The sequence below is a fragment of the Cucurbita pepo genome, chromosome 12 (genome assembly GCF_057944985.1).
Source record: "Cucurbita pepo subsp. pepo isolate OVF chromosome 12, ASM5794498v1, whole genome shotgun sequence".
NCBI lineage: Eukaryota > Viridiplantae > Streptophyta > Magnoliopsida > Cucurbitales > Cucurbitaceae > Cucurbita > Cucurbita pepo.
In genome coordinates, this window is record NC_141809.1 from 7,831,000 (window position 1) to 7,838,994 (window position 7,995).

Below are 7,995 nucleotides of genomic sequence, written 5' to 3' on the forward strand. Positions count from 1 at the left end.
TCTTCTTGCTCCATCGTGGCCATAGGTTCTCCCCATGATATACCATAAAGGTCACGTGATCGATACATGCATGAACATGGCATAGACCATAAAGGTCACGTGATCGATGCATGCATGAACATGGCATAGACCATAAAGGTCGCATAATATAACATCGACCATATAGGTCGCGTGATCGGTGCATACATGAACATGGCATCCTGCAAATCATAACATGGCGTAGGGCATCTCATCTAGGTGAGGGGAATGAGGCCAAACGTGACATCCTGCAAAGCAAACATGGTGCAGGGCATCCCACCTAGAGGAGGAAAAAATCATCCTTAGAAAGCACCGCATGGTGGGAGTTATGAGCCACAATTAGACATGCTTAGAGTAATACCTAGCATTCTTGAATTTTGAGTCTTGTGGACTTTGGTCCCTTATGTTTGAGTGGTACCTAACATTCTTCTTGTCTTGGTGGTTGTATAACTTGTTCTTGGTTCTTAATCTTATAAGTTGCTAAGATTCTTATTTTCTTTAGGCGTAAGTCGTTATATACATTCGTGATCATATGAACCCATCGTAATAACTAGCATGAATTATTCTAGAAGGTCATAAGTTCATAATGGGCTCCTTAGAGGATTCTAGAAGGGTCTTGAATCTTGACATGTTTTCTTTAGGCGTTTCTTTAAGTTCCATCTTGGCTTATATTCCAAACTTGCTCCAACCAACTTGAAATCTTGAGCTTATTCTCATGTCATATAAAATAAACCTTATAGGACATGGTTGGTGATTTGGAGCATATTTAGACCTTGAGCTAGGATATGACTTCTTGTTTCGTTTTCAGGAACTAATCGTTAGAGGTTGTCATGTCATATATCATGTTTTAGTCCTGAAAACACTTTCAAAGTAACCCTTAGTTTTCTCCCCATGAGTGCATAGGTGACATTATCACAAACGTGGCATCCTGCTAGCATATCGTGTTGCAGAGCATCTCATTTAGGTGAGGAAAATAATAAGTCCATCATGACAACCTACTCGTGGTACATATAGCAGGGCATCTCACCTAAAGAGGAATAGGAATCTCGTGGTACACTTCGTGATGGGAGATAATGGTTACTCCGAGCATGGATCCTAGCAACTTGTTAAGCATACCATCTACATTAACCTAGGTGTTTCCTTGTACTCTTGGGGATCCTAGGTTTATGCATAACGTCTTGGGTCAAGGTTGGAACCTAAAGGTTCTTCTTAGGAATAGTCCAACGGAACCTTGTACACTTAGAATCTTATTAGCAACCAAGGATACCTATGGGGGAATCTCTTATTTTATGGGTACCTTGTTAGTCATCCTAGGAGGTAAAGTCATGTGGATCGTGATGTACATTTTTTCCAATATCTTGGTTTCGCTATCTAACGTTTCCCAATGATTCCCAAACTTCATTACCTTATACAACATCATGAGATAAAGATTCATACAACATTTTATAATGTTGGGAGGTCATTTAGGACTTAACCCGTAGGTAGTCTTCCTTATGGGCATTATGGTCATTTTACCCCTAAGTCTTGGTTTTGGTACTTAACGAGTTCCAGTGACTTTCAAACTTCACCACCTCATCAATCATCATACAATAAGATCTACTGTAGAGTTTCATAGTATTTGGAGGTCATCTAGCTCATGAACCGTAGGTAGAGATCCTTAAGGGCATTATGGTCATTTTGCCCCGTTTCTTGGTTTACCTATTTATACTTATCCATTGACCACTAAATTTCACATATAACCTAAACATGCTATAATATGCTCATCATTAAAGTTTTATAGGCATCAGGGCTCATTTAGTGGGTTACTTTAATGTTCCTTAAATCCCAAGCAATTTGGTCGGTTCAGCGCCTTAACTTACGGTTCTTTGAGTTTTTTTTTCATAGATCCTTGTGTAATACTTGGTTTATGGTTCATATGAAAATCCAAGCGATTCCTACAAGTATTTCTTAAGAAAAGTCCAAGGTGGCTACTTACCTCATTGTTGATGTTTAGGACCTCCGTTCTTGAGCTTCCGGTATTTGAATTACTTCACTTTTCCTTCTATAGACTCCTTATTGTGTCTAGTTTTTAGAACCATAAGGTATATCATGAGAACTAGCCTGGAAGGGGGTTAAAATTAAAAAACACCGAGGGAAGACCAAATTTTGGGCTTACTTGGCCGGTTCAACTGAACCGGCCACGTCATCGTCTTCTTCCTCTAGACTGGAAGAAGACACGCGCATCCTTTGCGCCGCCGTCTGGAAGTGGCCTTCCACAGCCCCGATCTCTTTGTTTATCCCCTCGATTTCTTCATGAAACTTAACGATGATATTACAAGGAAGAGCTTGGGATTGATTTCATACCTTTTCGTGGATCATAGCCTAAGGTATTAGCCTATTACAAGGAAGAGCTTGAGATTGATTTCATACATTTTCTTGGATCATAGCCTAAGATATTAGCCTCTAAAGTTCGTCCAAAATTATTTTCCTCGCCAGAGCTAAAACAGGGGATTTCTTATCGGGTAGCCGATTCTAGGGGTTTTCAAGGCCCGATTTCTTCATGGAACCTCTTAAATATCCTTTCATCAAGCTATAGGAATTGATTTGGAGGAATGTCTTTGAGTGTGGAACCTTAATTTTCAGAAATCGTTCTCGGTATGCAACTCACTCGAAACGCCGGATTTCCGATATCATGGGTATCTTGTTCTACGACGTTTCAACTCTCAATTCCTTCATATAACTTGTGGGTAATCTTGTTTGGAAACTATTGGAATAAGTTTAAGGAGGAATGGTGGAGAATTGCTCTCAAATTTGGAAGAAACCCGAGAGTAGGAGACCCACAAACTAAACTCTCATAACTTTCGAATGGGTGCTCGACCTTGCTCGAGGCTTATTCCATATTGTTTCCCATACTCCAGACTTTATAGGCGAGCTTAAATCGACATTGAAAGCTCCAGAATCGTCGTGAATTGGCAGTTAGATTTTTTGGAAAATCCGCCCGAAATATCTACTCCAGTCAGAGCCTCACCGACTTTGGTTTTGCATAATGGCCGTTTGATGTGATGATCTGTCCATCTTCTAGATCATATCCAAATTTGGGGAAGATCCAACGGCTGGGATTTGAGTTTCGTGAGATATTTCTCAGATGGTCACTGTAGATGCTCTGTTTCTGATCAGAGGGCCATTTTCGTAATTATACATTCTTCCAGGGGTATTTGGGTCATTTCCCGCTTTCTGAATATTTTAATATTATATTTCCTGAAAAATCCATAATTTTTCTAAAAATCCTTTATCTCATGTTGGTCATTTTTGCTTGAGCATCTCTAAATTCTTTCTAGATAAGCAATTAAAAATCCGGGAAGGTCCTTAATAATTAGTAAAATGACCTTTTTGCCCTTTTCACTTACTTTTACTTTCCAATCCTTTTTCCATAGGTCTTAAACACCTTAACATTACTTGTTAGGGTATAAAAATGACTTGCTTGAGATCATCATCCTTCCTTAATCCTTTAATTCCACCCCTTTTGATCATTTGGGTCTTACATGGGCGGCTTATTCTTGTTAGATCTAATTCCTTTCATTTTTGAGTGTTACAATACCATACTTTGAGACAAGTGATTTTGTTGCTTTATTATAGTCATACAAGTCATTTTAAGCGTATGCCTACCATAATATGCCTACGATTTTAAGCGTGTTTAGTTTGGAACAATATTATGTTTGGTGTCCTCTTGAAATTTTCTTAACAAACATGTGGGTAAAGACAAAATATGCTAAAAACAACTCAATTTGATTCCTATTTTTCAATTTGTATTAAATACATAAAAAGTTCCAAATCTAAAACGAAATATCATTGTCTCTCACTAGTTTTCAAATGATATACATAAAAAAAGAAAAGAAAGCAAAGGCTTCATGAGTATGATCAAATCGAGTTTCTTGGCCGCTACAATTTTGATGTTACTATTGTTAGCTCCTACCGTCGATGCTCAATCTAGTGCCGATGTTGTTTTTTCTTTGAAAAGATATGGTAACATAGTGTCTGGTACTGACATCATGAAGGTAAATATATAATATGAACATCAATATTATCACTAGTTGAGCTGATCAATTGTTTGCTATAAGTTTTTGTTAGTTGTGAAATGTAGGCTTTAGCAAATGCATGGAGGGATGCATGCACGTCCAATCGTTCTAGTGCAATTTTTATTCCAAGAGGGATATTTAGAGTAAAGCAAGGGAAGTTTGAAGGACCTTGTAATAGCCCAATTGACTTTCAACTTGGAGGAACATTGCAGGCACTAAAAAGTCTTCCGGGAGATAATTGGATCACTTTTGCACGTGTTGATAGATTGACATTATCAGGTGAAGGAGTTTTTGATGGCCAAGGAAAGGCAGCTTGGAAAAGGAACGATTGCCACAAATGCATAAATTGTGCCCAACTCCTGGTTGTAAGTAATATTCCTTTAGCTTTCCTTCTCAATCTCATGCATCTTGTTGTTTTTGAAAGAGCCTCTTACATGTCTTCTCTAATGTTCTGACATTTACGATTTGGTCAACGTTCTTCATTTTCTAGAGGATAATCTTTAAACAATCCAGGGAAAAAGTAAATTTTTTTTGAGTTTTCAATTTTATTGGGTTCTATTCAAATTTTTAGCATCATTACCGACTCTCACAAAATATTATTTGATTATACAAAATGTTTAGAGTTTGAGGTTCAACTTCATCACCAATTCAACCGTTAAGAGAATAACATCACTTGATAGCAAGAACTTCTATATCAACGTCATCGGCTGCAACAACCTCACATTCCATAATATCAATATAATGGCACCCAAAAACAATCCCAACACTGATGGAATACACATCGGTCGATCAAATAAGATCACAATCACAAAGTCCAAAATTGCAATTGGAGATGATTGCATTTCTCTTGGAGATTGAAGCAAACTAATTGAAGTCACCAATGTGACGTGCGGACCAGGACATGGAATAAGCATCGGAAGTCTTGGAAGATACACTAACGAAGAACCTATTGAAGGTGTCATCGTAAAGAACTGCACGTTAAATAACACCACTAATGGTATCAGGATCAAAACGTGGCCAGCTTCTGCGGCTAGCGGCACCGCCACCAATATGCACTTTTTGGACATTATAATTGTGAGTGTTTGATTAATCCACCACACCTAAATGGTGTGAAAGTTATCTTATTTATAATCAAATAAATTACAAGGATATGGAAATAGTAATAAATGGAAATAACAATAAATGGAAAGATACCTATGACAATAAGGCAAATATTAGATATTTGCCTTATAATAAAATATCAAATATAATATATATGGTAAACTATAATTTATTACTAAATATCCTTAACACCCCACCGCAAGCTGAGCGTCGGATTTGAACAAACGTGAAGCTTGGATCTGAAAAATTCAAAGTGGTTGAGAAACACTTTTCGTGAAGATGTCAACAACCTGGTTCAGAGGAGGCGTAAAGAAACACTTTCTTGGCCATCGAAAATTGCAGAGGGATCGCCGCTCAGCGGCGATGCTGCCTTAGCTTCGACGAGAATATGTCTACCCATAAATAGGGATTGTCGCTTAGCGACGATGCTACCTTGGCTCTGGTGAGAATATGTCTAACCCCAAGAAGTAGAAGGGGAAACCTAGAGCAAGGGACAAAGACAATGTTGAAGCCGGAAGAGTCGCCACATTGGGCGAAGGAGCCAATTTTGGCAAAAAGGGCAGCCGGAAGAGTCGCCACATTGGGGCGAAGGAGCCAATTTTGGCGAGAAGGGCGGTAGCAACTTGGTTGGCGAAGATGCCAGTGCGGCGCCTAGATTCCAAAGGTGAATCTCTGCAAAAGGTCGATAGGCTTATCGAGATTCTGTATATTTCCGAAAGAAATGCTGATGAAGATCCTAAGATTAGGGTTTCTGTGAAGGATGAAGGATAAAGGAAAAATTGAGAAGAGAATGAAAGAGACTATGTTTGGAAAAGGTAAGGTTGTATGTACAGAGTATGGTGAAGGATGATTTGGAGGTCAATAGGGTGGAGCCGAAGAGTAATTAATCGGCTCCGCCTGCGGTAGCCATGAAGACTGCTCCTGCGGCGTCAAAGCCAGCAGGGGTGGTGGAGAAGAACAGTAGAAGATTTCAAAAGCCATTGAAAAGAAAAGATTTGGGGTTGTTAAACCGAAGTGGCTCTGATACCATGTGAATGTTTGATTAATCCACCACACCTAAATGGTGTGAAAGTTATCTTATTTATAATCAAATAAATTACAAGGATATGGAAATAGTAATAAATGGAAATAACAATAAATGGAAAGATATCTATGACAATAAGGCAAATATTAGATATTTTCCTTATAATAAAATATCAAATATAATATATATGGTAAACTATAATTTATTACTAAATATCCTTAACAATAATGGTCAATGTTAGCAACCCTATTCTAATAGACCAAGAGTATTGTCCGTGGAATCAGTGCAATCGGTAGGTATGGATCGCATTCTCGAACCTTTGATTCATTTTTTCATTATAACTTCACAAATAAACCATTTGTTGTCTCATTTTAATTTTCAGATTCCTTAAAAAATTAAGATGAGTATAGTGAGCTTCAAGAACATTAGAGGAAGTTCTGCAACTCTGCTCGCAATCAAACTTATTTGCAGCCGTCACTTACCATGTGACGATGTAAAAGTAAGCAACATTGACCTCACTTACAATGGAATAAAAGGTCCTATTTCCTCCCAATGCACGAATGTGAAACCTATCATTTCATTAAGACAGAACCCCAAGATATGCTCCTCTCCTTATGTTGTCCCATGAATTGTTCATTGCCATAGAACTTCAAAATAATAGACAGCCTTAATTAAAAAAGTAGACGGCCTCTATCCATTTGACTCTCATTCTTTTGAGTTTCTTTTGTTGTACTTTTCGAAATAAATAAGATGGTCGAATGTTTGAAGGAGACTTTGTGTCGTGAACAACCTAATGTTTTTAGTACCTCGACCTTATATAATAAACTGGTTCCAGTCTTATTTTTCGTTCTAGATTTGAATTTGAAATAAGACAATGTAACTGTAACAACCATTATTAAAAAAAACTAATCCATAACTCAAGGAAAGAATCTTTAACCAACAAAAACATCTAACTCCTCTTTCCGTTTACCCTAAACAAATCAATTACCATTAGAAATCTTTTAGACAGAATCGATAAGTTAGATCGAATCTCCTAACTATATCCGTCCCATATGGCACACATCCATCATTATCGTTAAAGAAGAATTGACATTAGAGGTGACTAATCTAGCAAGTCGTGTCCTTAAATCTATCTTTTTCGTCAATCATGTAATTTTCGTTGCAACTTTTGGATATGACTTGAAAAAATTTAGGTTTCAGATTAGAAAATTAAGTGACAAGTATTAATATGTATTTTAGGAATTTACATTTAATATTGAATTATCTACCTATTTATCCCGACCAAGTTTAGTTTTAGGAAAAATGTCGATAGTCCTAGAAAAATTAAATATCAAAAGTAGCTAAATGTTCTAGGAGTTTAATGTACAGGAACTCATCAAAATTGGCCCAAATCCGTGCTAAATAAGGCCAAAAAAACAACATAAATCACAAAAGAGAGAAAATAAAAACAAAACTTGGACTCGATCCATGATGCTATGTTTTGTGTTTTCAAGTCTTAAGATATTTGTTGTTCGTGAGTTTAGCTGGGTCGAGTTGAGATATCTTTGAGGCCTAAGTAAGTTAATTGGATCATAAATTTATTCAACTCAAACAACCCTTATTACATAATTAAATCTTTTTGATTTTTATGGTTAGAATAATATCTTAAAAAAAAAAAAAAGAACTAAGCCATTTGGAAATGGCAAATGGTACCCATGCTAAGATTTGGACCACGATTTCGAATTTGGATTCAGCAACTAGCAACTGATTCCCTTGACGTTCCCCTGCATCTACCATGACATACCTACATTACCAACT

At 37.2% G+C, this 7,995-nt stretch overlaps 1 pseudogene; it reads left to right on the forward strand.

Annotated features, from left to right (window-relative positions):
* Nucleotides 1–3,905: 3,905 nt before the first annotated feature.
* LOC147789925 (exopolygalacturonase-like) lies at nucleotides 3,906–6,826 on the forward strand (annotated as a pseudogene).
* Nucleotides 6,827–7,995: the final 1,169 nt, after the last annotated feature.